The following is a 23600-nucleotide window of genomic DNA, read 5'->3' on the forward strand; positions in this document are numbered from 1 at the left end:
CTCGCCGAGTGAGTAGCGCATGCGCTGCAATGCTAGGCGAGACCTAAAAAGGACATTGGGAGGTATAAATGGTCTGCTTTTAAGCCTCCTCTCACCCTTGGCGAAGACGGAAGGCAGAGGGGATCAAATATGCCACTCCCCACAGTTAGGCAAGATAGGAAGGGGTACAGATTTCAGCACTATTCACATTTTGAGGACACAGGGTAGCTGTGAGCTGCCACATGCCGTTTTTAACACTCCTCACTTTTGGTCAAACTAGGCAAGGTTAAGAGCTATTAGCCACCCACCAAAGATGGGGATATAAGTCTGTTTTAAAAGAAATTTCAATTTATTTCGAGGCGGTCCACTTTTATAACAAAATGCAATTTTACATTTCTGAACATGACCTTACTGCCTGTCACCTTAAACAAAGGCACATGGTTTGGACATTAGAAGTTTAATTAAGTTTTAAACTTGGAATGGGTATTATTTTATTTTTGGAAAATGTGACTCTCTATAAAGTAATGTAAACAAGCATTGGCATAGCCAATAGGTCTCTCCTTTGGGACCTTATAAGTGTTTAGCCATGTACCACTTGATGTTGTTGCACCAAGGATATTGTGCTGGATAACTAAACACTGATAAGGTCCTAAAGGCGAGACCTTTTGACTATGCCAATGCCTATTTTTGTGTGGACTAGTCTCCGGCTGATAAAATGATGCGATTTTGTACACCCTTAGTGGTGGGTAGGCATTTTCTTTAGATTTTTGGCAGGGGAGATTATTGATTTACCCAGAATCGCAGGATGCCGAGGACGACGAAGCTGTAACCCAGTTTCCCAGTTTCCCAGTAGGCAGCACTGACTGTGCCCAATCCCTTGAGACAGATTTCCCCTTTGGCATCCCTGTATTCTAAGGGATATTTCACAATAGATCCCTTTAGAGGGCTCCGGCCGACATTTCACTGCCATTTACAGTCGAACAATGACCACTTTCCTCTTGTGATCCAAATGCATAGCTGTTCACAGCTCGCAAAAGACCTTACAGTGAGTCTGTACGAACCTAAGCAGCGTGTCTGTGCAAGATAGAACTGCCCAATCTGCAAACGAAGGCCACTCTTTTCTGTCAGCTGTCGGATAGGCCGCTTTTGTTTTGGTATTCACTGCCGACCACGCATGGCGAGATGTTAGTCCTACCTCCGGTTCGAGTAAAACAGTGTCTGGTCTGCAGAAACTTGTAGGGGGGGACCCCCAACCCCATGGCAGATCAGGGTCAAAAGCACAGAAGGGGTAGGAGAAAGCTTGCTCATGAATGGAAACCCCGGGGCAACAGCAGGACATGAGTATTGCATTACCCAGTTAGCGCGTACAACCCACAATGCACCTCTGAGAGTCCCTGGGGAGGGATACGCACTTGCTGCTCATCCAGTGCAGTGAGGAGAAACTGTGACAAATGCGGGGTTCCGAGAGAGGCCCTATGATGAAAGGGGGGAATTTTTCCTGTGTGTGGTGGAAGTTGGGAGATGCAAGGGTCCGGCCGTTCAGCAGGTCTGCTGTTACTAAATTGCAAAGTTGGCCCCTCAATAATGTATGCAGCGCACACCTGGCTCCTCAGAAAGGTATAGTTTTCACATTCCTTTTCAAGCGAAGCGTGTCGGACTAAGGTGCTTTATGTGGGCCAGAATTTAAAGAGAAAACAACATTGTTTGCTGCGAGACAGCTTGAAGGTGGGTTAACTTGCAAACTCAGCGTGCACTCTGATGGGCTTAAGTTCTGTTTACGTCCAGGCAGCCACACGTTTAAATAATTTTTAGCTCCCAATAAAAGACAAGACGCACACTCATTGAAGAAAAGAACGAGGCACCATTTGAAAGAATTCATCTGAGGATTAAAACAAGCGCAGTTGATGATGGCAAACAAGCGCGCGCGAAAAGCATTGGCCGCGCGGGTGCCGAAAGTGGAAGTGCATCGCGATGCACTTAATTGCCGAAAGTGAAAGTGATCGCAATGCACTTAATTACTCATGACGGAGAAAAGATGGATGGCGGCTGCGCACATGCACACGCGGCTTACCGCCATCTTGAGGCCAGCTAAAGCCTCTGGTAGCACTTTGAAAACCCCCTTGCTAAAAGTCGAGCAAGCAGCAAAAGTGCTGCTCTAGGCTCGACCTAAAACCGTATCAAAGAGCTATTTTCATCCTTAGCTAATAGTGTTTGGAGTTACAGAGGCATTATCCCCCCACCACCCTGACCCAATGTTGCAGGCTTTTATTCTGAAACAATCCACACTTTGACCATGGTGAGAGTAGTGTTTGCCCCATGTATCCACCACCTTGCCCTAAAGTGATGCCTATGTTTTTTCAATAATCCCTGCTTAGGTGGGAGTTTATTGTGTACTCCCAAGTTGCCCAAAGATGGGAGGTTATTTTATTTTAACTTACCCTATCTCACCAGAAGCTGAATTAGGGTGCTGCTCCCCCTTGCTAAGGGCGAGGCAAGTGGATTACTTTCATATCTAATCATGCCCTAACAAATGGTATGTGTAATGTGTGCCTTCCACCCCTACTGCACCTAAGATGTAGGTTGCATGTTTTAAACCACCCTGCCTTGCTGGAAAATGGGTGATGTATGTGCCCTTCTCCACCAGATTGGCCAAGAACATTTAGGTGAACTTTTAAATTACCTCTTCCTTGCCTAGTGGTTGTAGAAGGCTGTGCGACTCTTTAGTGCCCCACAATGTGCTGCAATCCACAGAGGAGTGGGCCAGAAAAGGTTGAATTGCCATGGAAGGAAAAAGCTTGATGCAGGTGCAGATGTGAGCTCCTGCATGGTCCACACAATGCAGTTTCCCTCGGAGGAGAAGGGCTGCTGCCATCAGTCTGTGCACCCTGCTTTCTATTCAAGGAGTCGGCATGGCAAGCTGCCTGAAAAGCCTGAGGGCCAGTTACACAAAGTGGTTGCAAACCCTTTGATTAGCTAAATCACAAGGCTAGCTAAATGGGCTTTTGGTATGCGCTGGACCCATTTTGTAATTTTGGAACAGATAACTGAATCTGAAAACTGGGGTTAGAAGAAGCATGTTTAGGACGTCCCTTCTAATTAATGATTCATTGTGGTATGCACAAATATTTTGTGAATGAAATCCAGTTGGAAAACATTGACATTTTACTAAATCCCAACATGGGGTTGTAAGCCATTTGCACAAGGGATGGAGTCCTTCCTATGTCAGTGTAAACAACAATTTTTGGGGAATAGGCAGTGTTCTGGAAACCAATATCTATTCTCAAACAAAGGGTCCAATTTAGAGTTTGGATGACGGGGTACCCTACCTGCCAAACCCCCTGCCCGCCCGCCTCATTTAGAGATGGGTGGAACTTAAGTATTCCATCACCTGAATCCCTGTTAGCTCCATCAACTGAATAATTCCCTGTCCACCAAACCGTAGATGGGCCCCAAACTTTTAAAAAGTTTTTTCAGCACAGCCTGTGTTTTAGAAGGGTAATGGGCTGCATTAAAAAAATATTTAAAAAGAGATTACAGACATTGTTGTCTGCTTGCCTCAGTAGGCCACCATACCTGAGAAGGCCATTAATTGTAGTAAGCCGACTTGAACGTGAATGTTGATGATGTAGGTAGTATTGCAACCCACTACGATTCGGGATTTTGTGAAGCAATCTATTAGTACATTGGTCGGTTCACAAAATTCCACACTCAGAGCAGAAAAATTGAAATTGCAACCAGAATATTGTGATCAGTGTTTTGTACATCTGGGACCTAATTTATGAGTCTGTGCGTCACTTTTACGCCGCCGGTGCGTCACTTTTTGTGACGCACCAGTGGCGTAAAAAATGCCCCTTGTTGCGCCATATTTACAAAGTGACGCATCTAGGTAGATGCATCACTTTGTAAACCCCTGCGCTATATTATACCTGCGCCAGGTATAATGTATGCAGGGGGGCGTTCTGACGCAAGAAAGGGTCATAGAAGTGACGCAGTGAAATCTATATGACTTCACTGCGCCACTTCTTGGACGCAAATGCGTCAATTTCTTAGGCCTGCCTCACAGCAGGCGTAAGATTGACGCAGGCCCTTTCACATGGGGCTTGCCCCGTGGGAAAGGACACATTACTGGAGTTGCGTCACTTTTGTGTCACACTCCAGCAATGCGTAATTTTTGCGCCATACAGATACGTCAGAAATACTGTATCTCCTTGCGCAATGATGCATCATACTGTAAATATGACGCATCATTGGTGTCGCAAGGAGGGCATAATGAAAAGTGACGCATAGCTGTTTTCACGCAGCGATGCGTCACTTTTCATAAATAAGGCCCCTGGTCATTAATTTGGTGTGGTGATTCCTGCCTGAATCGGAGATTCAAACCCACAATTCTCACAGCGAATTCAGGCCAACTCATAGTAAGGGCCCAAGGCTAGCGAAACAAGGCGGGATACGGCAAAATCACTGGTGAAATATCAACCCAAAGAAGCGCACAAAAACATGAACACATTATTGACTCCCCAAGTATTGTCGCGGTTGGTAGTTAATATAGTAGATCTACATTTATCTTGCAAATATATTTCTAACGCTCAATATTTCAGCTTTTATGTTATGACATACAAACATGAAAGAAGTCTGTAGATTAGGATGAATCTGTCTGGTTGGGTTGTAGACACAAGCCCTGCTTATGAATGGCCGCTTTTGGACACAATAAATAGCCAATTTATAAAACAGGGTGTTCAAAATGTATCGGAAGAAGTCATTTTTGCCTGTTATGAAGTTCGTCCATAAAATTGGGTTATAACATGTGGAGTTTTGCGGCAGGTAATTGAGTAATTACCGGGCATTTAAATTCCTTTAACTTCCAGCAGCATTACCTTATGATATTTAACAGGCAATGCATTCTTTTTTATCACACCCAGTATGTACCAGACAAAACGAAATGCACACCTCATAATTCTGATATGTACTGTAACATGCATTAACACACGGTTGTATGTCAATACAACGCGGGCTTTTACCCCGCATGCCGTTACAACGCGGGGATTCCAGCGAAAGTCGTTACAACGACTTTCGCTGCAGGGCGCTGTATAGTGGAATAGTTTAATTTTCTATTCCAACTCCAGCCCACGTTGACAGTTGGGAAGGTGTTGGATAGAAAATTAAACTATTCCCTATCCAACAGCGCCCTCCAGCGAAAGTCGTTGTAACGACTTTCGTTGTAATCCCCGCGTCGTGATGGCAGTGCGGGGTAATCCCTGCGTTGTTATGGCTCTTCACCTTAACACACATATTGGTAATTATCAGCTCACTCGTAATGGGGGCCACACTGTTAAAATGTAAATTATCCCTATTTTCTTGAAAAGATCATGAATGTGGAAAATCAGTCCACAGACCAAGATACAAGAAAGGTATGATTTCGCTTTCAGAGCCAGTGGGAAATGTATCCTTCAAGCTCAACATACAACTATTTTTCCAAAGAGTATGGCATTCGACCCTGACGTGACCCCTGCCAAGAACTAAAAATAAGAATGTGAATGAACCGCCTGAGAGGGCGGTGCATTAGAGTAAAGTCTTAAGGTACAGGCCAAGGGCTCGGTAGAGTTGAAACTCCCGAGGACCCGCCTCACATTAGAACCTTAATTAGGAGACTTGATCACTGCAGCTCTGCAATCAGCATAAACTAAAAAGAACTGCTATTCTCTAGTGCATATTATTTGTCCTTCTTTTATGCAAGTTCATCATTTCCCACTGAAAGAGACACTTTTCTCCAATTAGTAAAGTTAGAACTTCCTTGATACTTCAAACCAAAAGACTGTTTTTATTTCAGTTTACCAGAGCGATCGAGTTTTTTTTATTTTTGCAGTGAGAGACCTTTACATTTGAAAATACATTTAAATGCTTTCATTTTTACAAACTTCGTGTCAGGTCGACCATATATCAGAAGGATGCACTCCGCAGGTTTGGGCCTCCCTCAACTTCAATGTATTTAACTTTCAGTGTAGGCCATCATGGTAACCCACAGGCCTCTACTGATTCCTCTTTTCAAATGTGCACTTCCTTTGTTCTCCAAAGCATGCAGCAGTGGCCCTTGGATCTAATCCATCAGAAATGCTCGCACTTCTTGCAAGCGTTCAGCATCTTTCAGAGATATGATGCCGCCATTTTGTATTGTCCGATGTATGGATCTAGCTTTAATGTGCTGCCCCTTACCCTCTTTTACCTCTGGTACTCGAGCCACTTTGCTGTTCGACTTGGCACGAAGTGCGCTACTTTACTGATAAACTGTGCGACTAAGAGGCAGAACAGTTCAAGGCTTACTTAGGAAGGTAGCATGGGTTGGAAACCCAGAATGAATGAATGGATAATGCATTCTATAAAGTACAGCTTGCAGCTGCCACATAAAGGCGTCCCAGAACTAGGGTGAGCAAATTGACCAAATGCTCCACCAAGGTGATTTAAACAACAAGAGGGGAGAAATAGCTCTTCAGACTCTTCGAAAGACAAGATAGTTGGATGTGTGTCTCAGCTTCTCAAGTAACTTCTTCCACTAAGTAGGAGTGATAACCAAGAATAAGCGTCCACTTGCTTTGTTAAGATGGAAGATTGGCAAGAGTGCTTCAGAAGAGCCAAGAAGCATGCATGAGGTGTGTAGGACTGAAATTGAGAGGCGAGATACTTTAAGGCACATACCAACAAGTGCCTTCTGACCATGCAATATGTCTCAAACCAGATCTGGACATTCACCGGTAACCTGTGGAGTACATCCTACGGGTGTTTAATAGTTTTGCAGTGGCGTAGATTCAGTAGCATAACAACCCCCCCCCCGCAATGTTCTGGGGACCCCCTCCAGCACAGGCAGGTCTCTGGCCTGAGAGCTCCGGACTGGTTCTGGAGTGCGGGGCCCCCGGCATGTACTTTGCAGGAGACCCCCCTCAAGTTTCGTTACGCCACTGTAGATTAAGTAATAGCTCTTCAACTGTGTTATGCATAATTTGGTAGTGATCAACAATATATGACCATCATCCTTTTCCCTTCAACTGAGAGGCAAGAGAGAATTTTCCTTAAGCACTTCAAAAGGGGTGAAAAATGTAGCAGTGATCTTGTTAAAATGAGAGCTGAAAGTAAAATGAGCGTCAACAATAGCATCCACATTTTTGATCACAGTAGCAGGGGCCCTGGGTGGGTCAAGAGGCTGTGGCTACCAAAATGAGTTCCAGTTTCAAGGTTGCTTCCCTAGGACCAAGGCTTCCGTTTTATTTGAGTTCAGCTTTAAAGGTGTATTGCTCACCCAAGATGTGAATGGAACACAACCTTCTTGAACTATAACAAGAGAGGCACAGCTACTATCTCCTAGTTGTGTCAGGAGGTGAGTATTACCAGTTTAGTAGAAAAAATGAAAGCCAAAAAGAAGTATTTAGAGCAGCTAAAGGGGTTAAATAAATGCTCAAGAGCTCTGTAAAATGCACTATAGTTCTTGAATTGAATCAATGAATACATCTTTATTCGATTATATAACATAATCATAAAAGATACAAACATATAAAAAACATACATAATTGTAAAAATCATCCTTATGACATACTTAAAATACGTTTAATATTACCGCCCATAGGCTTCCAATAAAAAAATTATTATGAGTTCATAACTAATTTTATTCCAGTGTAAAGCACCTTTCAGAAAGGAAGAGACAGCCAACATTAGGGCATGGTCAGGTAACAGCTGCAGATAATTCTTAATAAATCCAGGTCCATGACATTTGGCCCTTGCTTATATTTCCAACAACTTTGTCTACCACAACCCCAATACAAATAAAATACTGGATGTTTCCGCTACAGTGGTGTGACTACCAAGTAAAACCCTGACCAGGCACAATAAATCCAGCAAATTACCTGGCACATCACTAGGCAACTGAGTCAAAAGAAAAACAACTCTAGAGCAGTACCTCAGCCTCATTCTACAGCTTTCATGCCTCAAAGTTGCTATGTCAAGAGATTCTGAAACAGTGTGCCTAATTCGATAGGTAGTCCTACAGGTCTGCAGGTCACACTCCTGGGAGAAACTGGAACAGTCACTGGGGAATCGCACGCTGCAATCTAGAAGGAGCCGTTGAGTCCTGTTACTTCTGTCATGAGTTCACAGTCACAATGGAGGGTGCCCCACTCAATGGGACAACACATCTCACACCTGCATCTCTATGGCACCATCACACAACCAACACCCTTCATCACAAATCTGATACCTGCAGCTTGAAGGCAAATCATGGGTATCAACTTCATTGACCTACCAAGAGGTGATCATTTCATGATAATAATTGACAAATTTTCATTGTAGCATTTGCAGAAACGCTGTCCTAGACCTCCGCATAACATTTAATAGCAACTTGTGGGAGAATTTTTGATTTCATGGAGATGCCGATGATGGTTGAGTGTGATAAAAGCTGCTATGTCATGTCCTACTGTTCTTACTCTTCAACCAAAATATGGGGTTTTGTCACCAGCGCACATTGCCTCGCTGGTCTCATGAATATAGCAAGGGCTAAACCTTAATGTGAACAAATGAGAAGATGATTTGACCAGTGTAGGCCGCCAATCAACTGCTCCCAGTATCTACCACATGGAACTGCAAGCACATGGTTGTAGTTTAGTCTGGCTTTGTATTCGATAAGCAATTATGAAAGACCGGGTAAAAAGAGCAAGTTTCAACTCTTAATGCCGTGCAGTTCGCACGCAGCTCCTTGATGTTGGTTCATAACTCGCTGAGCTAAATTAGAAGTTTTGTAACTGTTGACAAGCAGGCAAAAGAAGGAACTCTCCAGCAATAGCAGTAACCCCCTGAACTGTCTACATGAAACACAGACCTCTGACCTGCATGCTAGAGGGTGTGCTTTGCAACAGACAAATGAATCTTCTATGGTATTTTATGATGAGCCAACCTGCCTAGTCTGCAAACAATCTCTCCAGTAAGCACTTTAACCGCCAGAGATATCTTACTACTATCTACAAGCAGTATGGAAGATGGGTTCACAAAGAGATCTGCAGCTGGTGCCTTATTCCCACGTTTTAAAAGGCAACCTGTCTATGACCATTTAAGTAAGTCTTTACCCCCAATTTATGTGATCACGGAGTACATTTTATTCCATTTTCACCACTGCCAACTAATCAAATAATATCTCCAAAATCTAAAAATAATGCCTGGATGATGTTAATTCCTATTGAACTTTGTCTGTATAGGTTTAATACTTCCATGTTTTATATTTGTTGAAATGCAACTTTCCACTTGTTTCCTCCTGTGAAGCACTTCCGCCCCCTTGTGTCTGGTACACTCTATATAGAACTGCAAATAAATCAATCAATAGTCCACCTGCCATCAAGCCCTGAAAGGCTGCTCTATACATCCATACTAATATTATAAAGAGAGAGCCCAAACCTTTGAGGCGTGTAATCCCAGTAACCACAGCACCAATCACAACACCCAATACAGCGTTGGAAAGGGCAGTTGCAGCAGAAGGACATAGGCTATGCAGACGGCCACCATATACATTTTTTTTTCTTTTTAATTGTTTTTATTAGCTTTTCAAGAAACAGTGGTGTTCATCACAATCATACAGTGCAAGACATACAATTGTACCGTAGGACACCATATACATTTAAAAGGTAAAAGAACCGTGCCAGCAAAGTACTCCCTTGTGGGCGTGTCTGCGTTGTGCTCTGGGCGTGGGCTGGGGGCGTGACTAATGCTGGGGGCGTGTGGTACGGCCATCACATCGTGGGCTGTGGGCGTGTGCTGGAGGCGTGACAAATGCTGGGGGCGTGTGTCCGCTCTTTATGCCATGTGAGTCGTACATACAAACGCCAATTACGTTGCTGCGCAACATCAAGGGGTATGCTGGGGGCGTGACACGCTGCGGGCGTGAGAAACGCTGGGGGCGTGTGTCCGGCCTTCATGCCATGTGAACGCAATTGCACCGCATCAAGGGGCACGCTGGGGGCGTGAGAAACGCTGGGGGCGTGTGCTACATTCCGCCCTTCACGCCATGTGGGTCGTACATTAATCAGAAGAACGTCTGCTGTGGCCGTGTGCTGGGGCATTACAAACGCGTTCAGCTGGAGGCCTGGTAAGTAACATTACTGCAGCCTCTCCTGCTCCCTGTTACTGAATTCTCTCATTCAACGAAATTAGACGCGCTTGCTACCATCAACCAGGGCTCTAGCCGGGCTCAGGCGGTGGATCAGTACACTAATTACACACGCCTGATAACATCAACCAGGGCTGCAGTTGGGCCTCAAGTGGGGGAACACGCGCCTGCTAACATCAAACAGGCCTGCATGTGGGCCTTAAGCGGGGGAACACGCAAATGAGCGTGTCTGCGGGGACAATTACTGCAGCCTCTCCTGTTCGCTGTCGCTGAACTCTCTCATTAAACGGATTTACCCGCGGCTGATAACTCTCTCATTCAACAACATTACATGCGCCTGCTAACATCAACCAGGGCTGTAGCCGGGCTCAAGCGGCGGATCACTACACCAATTACACACGCCTGCTAACATCAACCAGGGCTGCAGCTGGCCCTTCTCAGTCCCTATTCTAACGAAACAAAAAATGTTGTCTACCGTGAGATTTTAAAATAAATTGCCCTTGCCAAATACACACATTACACACATTCTATTTCATACCCGGACAACGTCGGGACGGGCTGCTAGTGTCTGATAAAAGATAATCTCATCAAGGTTGGTAAGATGGAAGGACAGCGAAAGACCATTGCTTGAGATGTGGAGCGGAATAAATGATACACTCCACCAGCACTTATTCAACCCCAGAACAGAGTGGTACACCCCGTCTTATTTTGCCACAAAAGTTGTCAGCAGCAGTGGAGGAAGAGATGCAGCCGTGGCCCCCATACAGCATAAAATGTTATTTAGCACAATCAGCCATTTGAATGCTTTATAGACAAATATAACACAGAACACTGGCACACAGCTGATTACAGAAAAATAAGATTACCTGAATGTGCCACTCGAGGCAATTTTCCGTCGAGTGGCACGTTCACATAGTCCTACAATTCGTTCCGATTATGATGCTAAATAACGTTTTATCGTGTGGGGCCCATGGCTGCAGTTCTTCCGCCACTGCTGCTAGCTTTTAACTTTAGACAAAAGTTAAAAGCCAGCAGCAGTAAAGAAAGAGCTCATCCATGGGCCCCACACTATAAAACATTTAGCATAATCATACATTTCTATGTTAAAATTGTAGACAAATATAGTTCTGGTGAAAGGCATTACTTAAAGGTACTGCAGGACAGCATTTTTAGTTTCAATTAATCTGCAAGGGAGGAGGCCTGCTGCACCACACACTGATTGCTTGTGTCGTCGGATAATGATTAAAGCCGCAGCGGCGCAGTATTCTGCGCGGGCCGCAGGTAAAAACACTACTCATTTGTCCGATTCGGGGTACAAACTTCATGATTCGGGACAGGGCCAGGATAATATATTTTGCAATTGTTTATTGGTAGTGCATTACGCAAGCGCGCTACCAATGAATGACTGCAAAATGGAAATGGGGCGTGACTGTGTTGGTAGCCTACGCTGAGGCAGGGACCCAGCCCAGGCAGTTTCAGTTTCTGAGGGTAATTTGATGTGTGTGGCTCACATTTAGGCAGGCGGCAGAACCACTGCAATCAATTTGAAATATTTTACGCATGCATGCAATCATGTGCGATATCAGCTCTTCACGGGAATGTGAAGAGACTGGAACAGTGGCACCTACTCTCAGAATGCACATGCAATTATTACATATACTGCAAGTGGACTTGACCACAGAGTAGACCCGGCCCTAAGAAATAAGTGCGGGTGCTAAGCACCGGAAAGCACCGGCACAAATTAAGCACTGCATGGTTCAATGAATCACACCATGGGATCAGTGGCACCCGAAGTAATCCTTTTCTTCTGACAGACTCAGTTGAAAGTCTACCACATACATTGTCCTCACCAACTATGTGGCAGCCAAAACTTGGACAAACTAGGAGCTCCCCAAATGATCAATGGTAGAGGAATTCACTCAAGTATTGATAAGCGTGGTTCAAATCCACCCGAGTGACTTACCACACTCACCTACCGTATTTTCCGGCGTATAAGACGACCCGGCGTATAAGACAATCCCCTACTTTTCTTGATAAAATGTAGGTTTTGTGCTATACTCGCCGTATAAGACTACCCCCACTTCCAGCGCAGTCCAACGCAGTCCTGCATAGCCATTTTGAGAATTTATTTTGGGCTTATTAGTGATTCTAGTCCTCCTCCGTGTGGGTGAGCAGTAAGGCTTTATCAGAGGACAGTGTTAAGCGTTTATTGTACACACTCAAAGACTGAACTCAAACAAATTGGTTGTATAAACAATATTGCTTTAGTCACGATATTTTTATTTAGAACCATATGAAAAACAGTCACTTATAAACATAAGGCTGTTTGTCATCAAACATGTAAGGTAAACATAAAACAGTGCAAGTGGATTAAACCTTTCATAACTCCAAGCGATTTTTACAGGATTTGCCAACGTTCCCTTTAAAAGCCTTCAAAATCCTCCTCTTCGTCATCTGATCTCATAAGTAAATCAATGAGATCTTGTGGTACATCTGTAAAGCAGTCATCGTATGGATCTGGTAATTCCGTATCAGATGGTGTGGTCTCGGCTTCGGCTTCCTCTTCATCTTGCCACAAGTAGTCGTCCTCCATACCATCTAATGAATTTGATATGCCACACTTCTTGAAAGACTTTATGACTGTTTCTGCATCGATATCATACCAGGCTTTTATGAGAAACTTGCACAAAACATCCAACTGTGGAGCACGCATGTTTCCTCCTTTTGTGAATGTTTTTTCACCGCGAACCATCCACTCATTCCACTGTTCTCGAATGCGATCTTTAAATGGCTTGTTTAGGCACACATCCAGTGGCTGTACCAACGATGTCAATCCTCCAGGAATAACTGCAGCATCTGTTTTTATTCTTGCCAGTCTTTGCTTGGTGCTGGGAGTTAAATGAGCCCTGAACATATCCCAAACCAGTAGACTACGTTTTTGAAGAAGTCCACCTCGTCGCCTGCTCCATACATTATCAAGCCATAGCTTTACCCCTTCTTCTTCCATCCAGCCTTTTTCATTCACATGTACAAAACAACCAACAGGAAACTTGAGTTTCGGCATTCTTTTTCTTTTAAAAATAACCATTGGTCTCAGTTTGGCGCCATCAGCTGTGCATGCAAGTACCACTGTAAAACTGGACTTCTCATGTCCTGTTTTTTTATTAAAATTGTTTTTTCACCTTTTGGATGGACAGTTTTGTTTGCAACCATATCAAAATTCGTTGGAGTTTCATCCATATTTCCGATACTACTTAGCGCATAGCCATGTTCATTGCGTAGCTAATAACGTAGCGATGGAAACTATGTATTTTGGCATCAAGATCTACAGGTAATTTTGTGCAATTTTCGTCTTTTGCCTCAATACCAGATTATGCCTTCCCAATAATCTAGTACACCAGGATACAGTGGCCTTAAATCTGTTGCTGAGATCTGGGTTAGATTTGGCCCACTGAAGTGCAAACAAACGCATTTTATTTCGTGTCACTACATAACCGCTTTGGCGATGCTCATTCACCATGTCTGCTACATGTTTTTCGAGTTCTGGCCAATGTGGGGTGCCTCTTCTTAATGCACACTTACCCCTTGGCATACTCCTTAATGCTTTTTCATTTGCTTCCAGGCCCGAACCATCTTTTCTGTTACTCCATATTGTCTTGCAGCAGCACAGTTATTATGTTCCATGGCAAAATTTACAACTTTAAGTTTGTAACTGGCTTAATATTTCTTTCTTCTTGCTGCTGCTGGAGCCATGATGGCTTCTTGACTGTCATCCATTTGCCTACTGTACTGTATGTACTGGTGCTGTACTGTATGAACAGGTACAGAGACTGGTGCTGTACTGTCTTCACCACCACATGTAAATATCTGCTAACCAGACTGCCTTTCCTGTTTGCAACAACCAGCCAATCAGGGCAAGTGCTCTACTGGTACTGGTACCGGTACTTCCTGTGCACACTGCATACAAACTCTGTGCTCACACTACAGGCCCTCTCCAAGCATCTCCTTTCTTTATTAAACTGTATAGTGCATTTGAGGTGTGTGTCAAAAGAAGGTACCTACCTTATGTAAGAATTCAACATAATAATGAAGGTTGTATAGCTCAGTCAGTCATATAAAAACCTTAAAAAGAAATGTGCTTAGTAGTGTGTTTTGTAATTCATTAGGAATGTACCATGCTGAAAGAACTGCTGCAAAACTGCCATTAGGAACATTCTACAGTCCCCTTTCTATGTCCATGGATGAGGAGATCATGTGGTACTGACGCTCCTCTCCTACCGATGAGCGTGAGATTTATGGAAGGAGAGAGGGATCAGCACATGTGGAGGGGGCGTATCAGACTTGTAACACAGTGGGGGCCGCCATCTTAGGTGCTTCGGCGCTGCCCGTTCCTGTTGCCTCGTCTTCCTGGGGATGTGCAAGCAGTTGGATGCGCGTGTGCAGATTACCGGTACCTTAATTTATTTCCCGCTTTCAGTGTGTTGTGTTTCGATACTTCTACAGTGCCACCATCGCCTACGTAACGTTCGTTCTTGTGTTTGTTCCCTAAGCATTTCCTATTGAGAAGCGGTCTGACACCTTCGGGTGAAGTCCGCGCTATGTAAAAAACGCATGAAAACATACCGTCAACTTTGGCACCCGGCGTATAAGACGACCCCCGACTTTCAAGAAAATCTTAAGGGGTTAAAAAGTCGTCTTATACGCCGGAAAATACGGTATAATTACCAAGTAATAAGTCAGCCGGACAGTGGAGAAGGATAAGCAGGATATTTTATTAGACCACAAACTCCCATATGAGAGGGCCCTGTCCGACCTCACCCCTAAGAATGCGCCGAGAGGACTGACTCATCTCATCATAGCAATACATTATAACAGGATACAGTAATATAAAACACGCCCATACTGGAAAACTACTGGACCCCTGAAAGTGCGAACAATGGCCTCACACAAGAAGCTTCTGCACCTGCGATGACAACATTGCTTATCTCGGCCCAAGGCCGCGGAGCCAGGCCTCAGCGTCTCCAGCACATGAGAACATCACTACGAATTTGCTATAGTTTCGATCACAGTTAGCCAAGAAACGAAAACTGCTGCGTTCAGGGTTTTTCTATTCCTACGGGAGGGGTGAGCGAGTGCGACTCGCACGCAGAGAGAAGCAGTCCAAAATGGTGGCACACAAGCTAAGCTAAGAAAACTGAATAATGTCACACGCATGTGACAATAATGAAATGGAGAATATAAACGTAAATGCATAAATGAATATGTCATTGGTTAGACACATTATGCTAACTCATAAGCGTAAGTGTAAGTGGGCGGGGCATCGGAAAATTAAACCTATCAGACCCTCCTTTTAGCATACTGTGGCTAACATGAGTGCAGCCTTTATTAGCCAAAAGAAGGGCCTTCGCACAAAATGCTAGGGGCGGGGCAACAGATCAGTCGAAAATATCATCATCAATAAGCATTAACCAATGAATATCATGAAGCTCCATTGCATCTGAAACAGGGTATTGGCGTGTTTGTCTCCGAGGAACTCGTAAATTGCTGGCACACATGGAGCAACAAGGGGGGAGGCAATAAACACACAAACAGCAGGTCAGCAAGATACCCACAACTCCCACGACACCCATCTAAATCTTCCAGCCCCAGAAGGAGAAAACACTCCACAACCATGTCTTTAATGACCAAGTACCCGTATCCTGATGGAGTTCAGCTGCCAATCTATGGAGTTTCTGTACGGCTAAATTAACAGTCAGGGCCGAGTCAGGAATATATACACAGCAAGACGTCCCGATGATGCGGCAGGCTCCACCCCTATCTGCGAGGATGACGTCAAGCACCATCCTGTTCTGGATCATAAATAATCTCATAGCCTGCATCTCAATGGACATATTGGCCGCAATATCTGCCTTTGTATTCACTACCTTTTCCATCACCCTTGACAGTCTCCGAATAGCTCTACTGTTAAAGATAGGACCCCAGAACGGCAGTAAACCCTTAGAGAAATCCGTCCATTGCTGCAAAGAAGTGTCAGTCTGATCTACATCCTCAACTTGGAGCGCCCTCCTTTTACGCTGTCCAGGCATTATAGCAAACCGCCGATGTGTTTTATGATAATCTGAGGGTGCTACATAAACAGTGGGAAGTAAATAGGCCAGATAACAAACCCCACCCCAACCCTCAGGCAACCACAAGTATCCATTATCCCGCATACAAAGTAAATATTCGGGGGAGTAACTAAAGAAGGGCTAAGGGGCAGGCGAATCGAGGCAGTCACATTGCAAGAGCTGTCCCCCACCTTAATAGGACCCCTTCCTAAAATACAGAAAAAGGGTGAAGGCCCAACAACCACCAGGGGTACCAGAGAATGACCACTACTGTTTGTCGAAGGAGGATGTCTATAGGCTAAGGAAGAGAACAACTGTAGAAAACTTTCCCTCACTTTGTCAGTGTCGTTGGGTGTCACAAATCATTCTACCTTCCTCGAGCACGTCTCTAGAAATGTCTGATCAAAACGTCTGTCAGTAAACAACCGTCCAAGGGAGGAGGTGGGCATAGGACGTACTCGCATTGTCAACGTCGATCCTGTACCAGGTAATCGAGGGTCCAAGAAGTCAGGATGCTGGAAGAATTTCACCATACCAATTAAAGTGTACCAACCCACACAACTATTCACAGGTATTAAAGGAAGTGCCAGCAATCTATCCTTTTTGTATGCAGCAGAGGGGAGCAACCCACAGACCCAACAATCTGTCACATTATACACAGCATGAGCATGATGTAGAGTTTTAATGAAAACATTATCTCGATAGCCCTTCCGCATGCATTGTTCACCATAATCAACAGTAATCATATTATGCTCAGGCAAGGCGGAAGGGGTAGGAACGAACTTATGGACAGGGTAAGCTTCATCGAGAAAAAACAGTATTCCAAGAATTATCAGAAACTCGATGATCAGTAACACCATGACCACCACTTTCCCTTTCCTTGATAGAGCAAGCCATGGAGAATCTGGTTCTGGTCTACGAGGAGCTGCAAAGGGTTGCTCCTCCTCAGGGATGGGGCGACCAAAGGGATACATATTTCCCTAACTAAAAGTCCAAAGCTAAACTACAAGATACTCAAATAGTCCCAGTCACTCCGAAGTCAGCCAGAGGGGTTCTTCACCCTCAAAAGGGATCTTCTCCCTGTGTCCGTTAAGGCCTCACAGGCAGACTTCTATTGTTCGTTCCCTAATCCCACAACGGAGTCGCACAGTCTTGCAACTCAGGAGCACTAAATCTGGGCCCAGGCACAATCCTAATGTCCCATTCAACAGTGTCTCGATAGTGCACCAGGGCTCTTACCAGCAGTCCATCCCTATCACTTGACTAACCTGTAACACAGTCCTCATCTAATCCCTATCTCAGCCCTTCATCCAGTGCTCAGTACTTTTTCTTCTCTTTTCTGGGCCGCAAATTATAACGAGTGCTCCCTCGCACCTCTGGATCTGTGAACAGGATGGGGGGCTCAATTACAGAAGATGTATTCTCTGCTGTTTGCGCGCTGTGATCGGAAGAAGCCTCGCCACTTGCAGTCAGAACTGGCCTCTTTGCTCTTTGATCCGGCTCCTCACCCCTCAATGAAGCATCCGAGAAGGGTATGTACCGAGGAACCACCTCACACTCCTGATCAGCGACGCCGTCTCTCACCCATTCAACATATGGCAGCGGCAGGGGGACGCGTTTGACATGCGAGGAATGCGTCCATGCCTTTCGACCCCGGATCCGAAGTGCGGTGCGGGTGGTCAGAAGCACCTGCCTCGGCTCTGACCACCTGGGTTCCAAACAGGACTTCCTCTGGTACTTCTACACGACAACCCAGTCCCCGGGTTGTATGGCATGGCCTGGCCCCTCCGGCAGCGGCTTCAGGGTGTCTGCTACCTGCTGATGAATAGAACGAAGATCTTTAGTCAAAGCATACAGGTAATCTATCAACAAAGGATATTCAATTTCGGAGAAACATTTTGGTCTAGGGACGCCCCACACGTTGGCGGGGGATCACTGACATAATATAGAATGACAAAATATAGACTTACCAAAATATAGTCACCAAAATATAGACTGCCAAAATACCGAATTCCTATCTACAAACAGGTAAGTACAAAAATATCGAATCCAAAATATAGTCTGTAAAAAATATAGTCAGTCAAAATATCGATTTTTTTTAAATGTCTTAAAAGTAATTTAAAATTAATTAAATAATAAATATAATTAACTAAAACGTACTTAAAAATACTCAAATAACCTTAAAATTAAGATATAATTAATTTAAGTTATTAATAAAAAATGTACAATATTTTACCGTAGGATAGCAGGAGGGTAACATTTAATATTACCACTCCAGTGAGTGCAACAGTAGGGAAAGCGTTGGATAGCGTAGGGGTAAAAAATACTATTCCCACTCCAGTGAGTGCAACAGTAGGGAAAGCGTTGGATAGCGTAGGGGTAAAAAATACTAATCCCACTCCAGAGAATGCAACAGTAGGGAAAGCTTTGGATAGCGTAGGGGTAAAAATTACTATTCCCACTCCAGAGAGTGCAACAGTAGGGAAAACGTTGGATAGCGTAAGGGTAAAAATTACTATTCCCACTCCAGAGAGTGCAACAGTAGGGAAAGCGTTGGATAGCGGGAGGGTAAAAAATACTATTCCCACTCCAGTGAGTGCAACAGTAGGGGAAGCGCTGGATAGCGTAGGGGTAAAAAATACTATTTCCACTCCAGAGAGTGCAACAGTAGGGAAAGCGTTGGATAGCGTAGGGGTAAAAATTACTATTCCCACTCCAGAGAGTGCAACAGTAGGGAAAGTGTTGGATAGCGTAGGGGTAAAAAATACTATTCCCACTCCAGTGAGTGCAACAGTAGGGAAAGCGTTGGATAACATAAGGGTAAAAATTACTATTCCCACTCCAGAGAGTGCAACAGTAGGGAAAGCGTTGGATAGCGGGAGGGTAAAAATTACTATTCCAACTCCAGAGCGTGCAACAGTAGGGAAAGCGTTGGATAGCGTAGGGGTAAAAATTACTATTCCCACTCCAGAGAGTGCAACAGTAGGGAAATCGTTGGATATTGGAAGGGTAAAAATTACTATTTCCACTCCAGAGAGTACAACAGTAGGGAAAGCATTGGATAGCGTAGGGGTAAAAATTACTATTCCCACTCCAGAGAGTGCAACAGTAGGGAAAGCGTTGGATAGCGTAGGGGTAAAAAATACTATTCCCACTCCAGAGAGTGCAACAGTAGGGAAAGCGTTGGATAGCGGGAGTGTGAAAATTACTATTCCCACTCCAGATAGTGCAACAGTAGGGAAAGCTTTGGATAGCGTAGGGGTAAAAATTACTAATCCCACTCCAGAGAGTGCAACAGTAGGGAAAGCGTTGGATAGCGTAGGGGTAAAAAAGACTATTCCCACTCCAGAGAGTGCAACAGTAGGGAAAGTAATGATTTAATATATTATTAAAAATAAATTAAATATCAATACCAATAAAACATTAATTGAAATAAATAACCAATTTAATATTATGTAATAATTAATTAGAAATACAACTACATATTATTTATTAAAAATTAATAACCTATTCATAATTATTTAACAAGTAATTAATTTTCAATAACAAAAACTAATTAATAATAAAAATTAATACCAATTAAAAATTAACAGTAAATTAATTATCAATACACAAAAAGTATTTTTAATATGTAATTAATTACAATTACATTACTTCCCACCCTATTCCCCTATAAACCCACATCCCACTACAGAAAATACATTAATACAATTATCATAATTATCAAATATTTAATTAATACAAAATAATTACCAATTCATAAAAATTAATTGCCAATTAATAGAAATTAATTACCAATTAAAAATTCATTAACAATAAATTTAAAATTAATACCAATAAATGAAAACAATTATTTACTTAATTACAATGAAATTACTTCCCACCCTATTCCCCTATAAACCCACAACCCGCTACAGAAAATAAATTTAGAAAATTTACATAATTAACAATTAATCAATTAATACAAATTAATTGGCAATTAATAAAAATAATTACCAATTAAAAAATAACAATAAATTCAAAATGAAGACCAATAAATAAATAAAAATATTTAATTAATTACAAATAAATTACTTCCCACCCTATTCCCATATAAACCCACAACCCGCTACAGAACTAGAAAGCAAAATTTAATTAAAAATTAATAATAATTGCTAAAAATTAATATTTAATTTAATATAATTAAATTACTTCCCACCCTATTCCCCTATAAACCCACAACCCGCTACAGAATTAAATTACGCAAAAATTAAATAACATAAAATTAATTACTTAAAATACATTAAACATACATTACAAAAATTAATATACACTTTTCACACATATACTAACATACAAAACACTTTAAAAAAATTGATATTATTAAAAAATCGATATATTTAATGCTTATATTGTATACTTCGATATTTTGACTTCTATATCTTGAAAATCGATATTACTTACCTTAAATTCGATATTTTTAACCACTATATTGTGTCCATTCGATATTTTGTCCATTCTATATTTTTACTTCGATATTATGTCCATTCTATATTTTGGAATCGATATTATGACTGTTTACCGTTGGCGGGCGTCCAAAAATAACCTCGTGGGGTGAGACCCCTGTCTTGGAGTTTACTGTCACTCTAGTGGAAAGTAATGCTAGGGGAAGAGCATCTGGCCAACACAACCCTGTACTCTCTTGTATCTTGGCCATCTTCAATTTGAGGGTCCCATTGAACCTCTCTACCAAACCCGCAGCCTGAGGGTGCTGTGCTGCATGGAACTTCTGGGAGATCTGCAGCCCCTTACATATCTGTTTCATCAATTCAGTATTAAAAGACGTGCCATTGTCTCTCCAGATCACCCGGGGCAACCCGTAGCGGGAGAAATACTCCTTGATCAACATCTTAGCTGTGGAAATAGCTGTACAATCCTTAGTTGGGAAAGCTTCCACCCACCTACTAAAAGAACATACCACCACTAGGACGTACTTGTGGTTCCTGACCCTCTCCATTTCAATATAATCCATCTGGATCACTTCAAAAGGGAAAGAAGGAGGGGCAAAGTTACCAACTGGGACAGGTGTTCCCTTACCCGGATTATGCCGTAAGCAAACCATGCACTGTCGTACCAAATGGGTTGCTACCTTGGAAATGTTCTTATTGCTCCACACTGGGTCTAACAATTTGGATATTCCCCTTGCACTAATGTGTGCTGGCCCATGAGCCATTGTCACCACTGGAAGGACATACGTGTCCGGCAGTAACCATCGTCTTTTGTCTGTCACATCCGTCCAACACTCATCCGAGTCCAACTGCCCCCCACCATTCTTCCATGTCCTCAACTCGTCGTCAGTTGCCTTTTCCTGTATGTTCCGCACACTTTGTACAGTGTTTGCAAACATATTAACATCTGGTACCCATCTAGCTGGCCCTGCCACAAACATTCGTGGAAGTTTCATCCTAGCCGTCTCCTTAGCCATCTGATCTGCAAATGCATTTCCCCGTCCAAATCATCCACCACCACTTTGTGTGCACTACATTTGATCACTGCCAGTCATCTGGGAAGAGTCAATGCTGTCAATAGTCGTAGTATCAATGGGCCATTCTGAATCCTCTGTCCGTGTGATGTCAAAAAATCCCCTCTCCGTCCACAGTCGCCCGTAACTATGAGCCACGCCGAAGGCGTACTGGCTGTCAGTGTAAATATTCACATCCAGTCCTTCATTCAATTCACACGCACGCATCAATGCTATTATTTCTGCAGCTTGGGCCGAGTGGTATGGGATCCTAGAAGTCTCCACCACTGTTTTCAATGTCGTGACTGCATATGCTGCAGTCGAGGTACCATCCGCAAGTTTAAAACAAGAACCATCAACATACAGCTCCCCGTCGGGATCGTCTAGGGGGTTGTCTGTCAAGTCTATCCTCCCCTTTGTCTCCTTCTCTGTCCGAAACAAACAATCATGGACTTCATCGTCCTTTTCATCTGAAGGGATAGGTATCAACGTGGCTGGGTTCAGAGTGGCACATCTTTTAATTGTAACATGGGGTGCAAATAACGTCATCTCATAACCAGTAAGACAAGCACTTGTTAAATGCTGCGTCTGCGTTCTGTTCAGTAAAATGTCCACAGCGTGTGGTACCATCACTGTGAGTTCTGAACCCAACACGAGCACTGCCGATTGTCTTATTGAGAACGCCGCAGCCGCTGTAGCCCTTAGACAGCTCGGCAACGCTCTCGCCACATTGTCAAGCATAGCAGAAAAGTAAGCGCACGGTCTCTGTTTCCCGCCAAAACATTGAGTTAGGACAGACAACGCGCAACCTTCCGCCTCGTGTACATAAAGCACAAAAGGCTTCTGGTAATCAGGAGTTCCCAAAACAGGTGCGGAACACAAAGCATTTTTTAGTAACTCAAACGCTTCTTGACATGCTGGAGTCCAGGGTTGGGGTTCGCGCACTTCTTTAGTAGTCAAATACAAAAGGGGTTTGATTAGTAAAGCATAATTAGGTATCCACTGGCGACAATACGACGTTATACCCAGAAATGCGCGCACCTCTCGCTGCGTGTTAGGTACAGCCATGTTAGTTATCGCCTTGATGCGCTCCGGTGTCAACCTCCTCCCCTCCTTCGATAGGAGATGACCTAGGTAGGTAACCTCCTGTCGGCAGTATTGGAATTTAGGAAGGGACACTTTATGTCCTTTGCGAGCCAAATGATGCAGTAATTTCACCGTTGTTTCTCGACACCCTTTCTCGGTGTCAGATGCGATAAGAAGATCATCTACATATTGCAAAAGAACATTACCCTTGGGTAGCTCTAATTCATCCAATTGAGCCTTCAAAGCCTAGCTGTAAATGCTGGGACTCTCAGTATAGCCTTGGGGAAATCTACAAAATCTGAAGCTTCGGCCAGCCAATGAGAATCCGAAAAGGAAACGGCTATCAGGATGCACAGGAATGCTAAAAAACGTTTTTTAAATCCAAAACAGAAAAATATTTGGCCGTGGGGGGTATCATTGTCAAAATCGTGGTAATATCAGAAACCACCGGGTATTGAGGCTCAACCACCTTATTAACGTGGCGTAAATCAATCACAAAGCGATAGACGTCAGGTGTACCAATGGGGGCATCAGCAGAGGGTCGTTTAAGGATCGGGAGAATAGGACTATTACAACTGTTAGAGTCTGTCTCCTCCACTACACCTGATCGTATCAATTCCTGTATTATCTGGAGCAAAGCCTTCTCTCCATCCCTAGATATCTTCTACTGGGGAATACGTGGTAACCGGGTTCCCACCTTAACCTTGATGGACACAGGAGCTATATCAATTTTTCCCACATCAGTATCGCTATTAGCCCACAGAGTCTCTGGGACTCCCACAAACTCAGCCGG

Source organism: Lissotriton helveticus, chromosome 5_1 (genome assembly GCF_964261635.1).
Source record: "Lissotriton helveticus chromosome 5_1, aLisHel1.1, whole genome shotgun sequence".
Lineage (NCBI taxonomy): Eukaryota > Metazoa > Chordata > Amphibia > Caudata > Salamandridae > Lissotriton > Lissotriton helveticus.